Source organism: Temnothorax nylanderi, unplaced genomic scaffold (assembly GCF_030848795.1).
Source record: "Temnothorax nylanderi isolate EJ_2023f unplaced genomic scaffold, tnyl_v1.0 TNYL_tig0810_pilon, whole genome shotgun sequence".
In the NCBI taxonomy this organism is placed as follows: Eukaryota; Metazoa; Arthropoda; class Insecta; order Hymenoptera; family Formicidae; genus Temnothorax; species Temnothorax nylanderi.
The window spans coordinates 19,311-23,709 of NW_027249872.1; the positions used below are offsets into that span (position 1 = coordinate 19,311).

The following is a 4,399-nucleotide window of genomic DNA, read 5'->3' on the forward strand; positions in this document are numbered from 1 at the left end:
ATTCATTTCTTTGTATTCCATAAGTTTACTGCGTGTTGGGGAGCAAACGGATTGACAACCGAGAGCTCCCCAGATAACCGTGCCCTTTCTTGGCCCCACAACTCACCATGGACATCGGTACTTGGGCCTATATCGCTACAGGCCCTTTGGGGCGCACCTAGGTCGCCATACCACCAACTTGGTTACTGCAGCGCGCATATCGGACGGCGTCAAGCTCGGAGCAACGCCCGGCGACGACCGAACCGAAGCAGCACCTTACACAGCGTTCCAGCGAGACCTCGAGGAGGAGGGTTGGTATGACTTGACCGGGAGAGGCTATGTATTCGCATCACCAGCCCAAGTAACTTTCTCTGACCCCAGGTCCAAAGAGACTCGTATGAGAATCAAGGGCCTGAGAGAGCCTGACTCCCTTAAGAGAGGTATCTCCCTACCAGAGGGCCTAAATCTACACTTAAGAGAGTCATAGTTACTCCCGCCGTTTACCCGCGCTTGCTTGAATTTCTTCACGTTGACATTCAGAGCACTGGGCAGAAATCACATTGTGTCAACACCCGCGAGGGCCATCGCAACCGTTTAATACGGCAACCTCCGTGTGTCTGTTTCCATTATACATATGCTTATTGTGCTGTTGCTAGTAATATCTAGTTGCTGTCGCATAATGCGCATGTATATATTTTTCAAAAATAAAATTACTTTGGCTTATTTTCGGATAACGAAGTTGTATGTAATTTTCCTGTTGGATACCAACTTATCGTATGTACACTCGCCGACAGAAAGGTTGTGCAGTTGAGCATTTCGGAACGCATCCCATTTGTTCTTGATCTACGATCCTATCTGAGATAAGTACGCATGGATGGGTTGTGGAACGTTAAACTCAAAATGTCCTCGACTGCTTTTCTGATCGTTTTTTCTCAATTGACAAAGCTTCGCGTCCTTGTTTAGCTTTTACATCAGTCAATTTCATCCATAAGAGACTTGTTGCACAATAGACCATCTCCTCTTTGACAAGGATCCTGTCCATCTACCTCTCGTCTGTCTGACACTGATGATGCGTTTCTTCCGCTATATAAGGTAAATGTGCGAACGAGGTTGAAAACTCTTCTCTAGGTTTTATTTCCATCACAGTAACATCGACCCTGAAAATCGATTCTGCCAGTATCAGTTCGTTACGTTGTTTTGTAGGCGTTGCTGCCTTATCCAAACCTGGTGACGGTGTTAACAGTGGCTATTTAGGCCCGAGTGTTTTTGGAGTTGCTCGAGTCTTTTTCTTATACCAGCCTTAGCCGGATCGAAATTTTCGAATTTTAATTTAGACGTTTAATTTCTGCTGTGTATTGTTTTTTTGCTTCTTTTATTTCAGCTTTCGCGTCCATGTTTGAAGTTTTAGCATCAGCTATTAATTTGTTTAATTCAAAAAACTATATTTTTATTACATTGCCAATATTATGGCATTTGGTGTTGCTTTCAATATTTTTTATGAATTCGTGCATGGCAGTTTTTTGGTTCAAGTTCGTGGGGAGGTAAAAATTATAGCCAAAAATTGGAGGAGTTCAGTCATCTCTGAAGGAAGTACCTCCGTGTTGGAGAAGTTAATAAAAAATCATTTATCATTAGCATATTTTATTTTAACAATTTTAAAAGAACAGATATGCAGTACAAAATATTCTTGGATTTAATGTTACCTAGACTATATAACTTTATATTGTCTCCGAATTGGAGACGAATGAAACCTTAGATTAAACTGGTGAAAATGTTAAAAAAATTATATTTAAGGAGAGAGGGTAGTAATTTGTGAATTAATGATAATCAAATACTAGTCTTTAAGTCACACACATTGTGATTGTGGTCCAAAGATACAAATTTAGATTTTAAGTTACGTTTAACTGAATAATCGCTTTAGTACCGTTATCTTGGAATAAGTAATAATTTGCGTTTCCGTTATTATTAAAAATTTATTTGATATTTCTATTCAAACATTCGGGTCGAATACCTAGTCAGTCAGGCTGGCTTGTACTATTGTAAACTATTTGTCAAATATTGCGAGTATTATACTGGTGCACATATGTCAACGGCTGCCTACACATCATCCATATCTGCGCGTGTCGTGCAGTCGCGTCGCTGTCAACGGGAAAGAGCAAGTCCTTGCTGACCAACGTGATCTTATCACTCACCCGCAGGACGTCCAACGCGAGCGAGCGCAACCGAGGTTCCGAGGTGACCAGCGTTCCAACTCCTCCATCAGGTACATTCAGACCAGGAGGCCTGGAAGTCCGGCGGTAACAGCGCGGACATTACCGATTATTTTGATCTTGAACCCTCGCCCGGAGCGGACGCTGATTTTGCCGAGCGAAATAATGGTCGCTTTGAACAGCAACAACAGTATTATCAATGAACGACAGGATGAAAATCATCAGATCCCGCGTTCCTTGCCGTCGCCGACGAAGAAGTAAAACAATAACGGCAGCAGTTGGCGCCGCAAGTTTATGCTACGTCGTCGCTTCAACGATTCCTTGAACTTGAACAACGGTGAGACACGTTCCTCCTTGTCGAGCGAATCGATAGCGAAGTCCTTATCCTGGATCAAGGAATCCTCGTTCAGATGTGGGGCAACAAAACAGCAACACCACGGCGACGACCATCTCGTCGCCATCGGTGCAAATCGACATGACCGGAAGCCCTCAGATAGCCACCGCCTCTGTCGACGACATACCGTCTCTGGAGAACAGCTTCAGCTAGCCCGAAAAGGAAAATGACGATGAGGAGGAGTAGGCTGGTACGGAGTTTGAGACGGAGAACTCATCCTTACCGTGCAGCCCCGCGGCCGCGTCCATCGTTGGCCTGGACTTCTTCCACGGTGCCCTATTACGACTTCCTGTCTGTGAACGGCGCGGCGGCGCGATGCGGCAGGGGATCACCAGCACCAGCTCGCCCCAGCTATCGTCCAGTGTGAGTTTGCATTCCAGCGTGGACTGCCCGCCGATACTTGCAGCTCTTACGGTGAGGACAGCAGCCCGAGTATGGACTCGTTGAAGCCCAGAGGGTCTGGACGCGATCGGGTGCCGCGAGATCTTGTCTGAATCTGGAACGACATAGCGCCGGCTGCTCTTCGACCAGCAGCTCGTCGAGCCCGAGATCGAGCCCGGGTCCAGCCGGGCCATGTTTCAAGCTTTTCGAGGAAGGCGACGTACAAGTGTGCTACCTGAATCAAATCTGGACCTTTGTAAAGAAGATCCTGTGCAGCAAGTTCCTTAGACGCTGAAAGACGCATTATCTCTATTTCAACGACTGTTGCCTGTCCTCCAAGACGCTGACGGGTTTTCTTCAGCAACCTGTTCCGTACAGCAGCATGTCGGAGATCCGAAAGTACGTTGTTGCCAGGTGGGACCCTGCGTATAAGAACTGTCTCAGCATTGTCCTACCAGACGGTTCGCTTCTTCTGCAAGACGCTTACACGAAGGAGCACTGATACACCGCTTGATATGGAAGAAAAATATCTTTCGAGGAAGGCGACATACAAGTGTGCTGCCTGTATCAAACCCAAACCTTCGTAACGAAGATCCTGTCCAGCAAGTTTCTTAGCTTTTTAGGTGCCTGTGTACATAATTATGTACATAAAAAAACAAAAAACAAAAAACAAAAAACGAAAAACGAAAAACGAAAAACGAAAAACGAAAAACGAAAAACGAAAAACGAAAAACGAAAAACGAAAAACGAAAAACGAAAAACGAAAAACGAAAAACGAAAAACAAAAAAAACTAAAACTTTCATCAGGGACGTCTTTTAAGACTATCTTATAAATTATAACATTTTACTCCAACGGGATCGATGTGTGGGCCTTAAAGGGTTAGACGCTGGGAGACGCATCACCTCTATCTCAACGACTGTTGCCTGTTCTCCAAGACGCTGACGGGTTTTCTTCAGCAACCTGTTCCGTACAGCATGTCGGAGATCCGAAAGTACGTTGTCGCCAGGTGGGACTCTGCGTATAAGAACTGTCTCAGCATTGTCCTACCAGACGGTTCGCTTCTTCTGCAAGTAACGCTTACACACGGGACCAGTGATATCGCTTTATATGGAAGAAAAATATCTTTCGAGGAAGGCGATATACAAGTATGCTACCTAAATCAAACCTTTGTAAAAAAAGATGCTGTCCAGCAAGTTTCTTGGACGCTGGGAGACGTATCATCTCAATCTCAACGACTGTTGCCTGTCCTTCAAAACGCTGACGGGTTTTTTTCAGCAACCTGTTCCGTGCAGCAGCATGTCAGAGATCCGGAAGTACGTTGTCGCCAGGTGGGGCCCTGCGTATAAGAACTGTCTCAGCATTGTTTTACCAGACGGTTCGCTTCTTTTGCAAGACAGTAACACTTACACGAGCGACCAGTGATACCGCTTGAGA

At 45.3% G+C, this 4,399-nt stretch overlaps 1 pseudogene; it reads left to right on the forward strand.

Moving 5' to 3' along the window:
* The first annotated feature begins 2,028 nt into the window (after positions 1–2,028).
* Positions 2,029–4,084, forward strand: LOC139785471 (uncharacterized; annotated as a pseudogene).
* Positions 4,085–4,399: the final 315 nt, after the last annotated feature.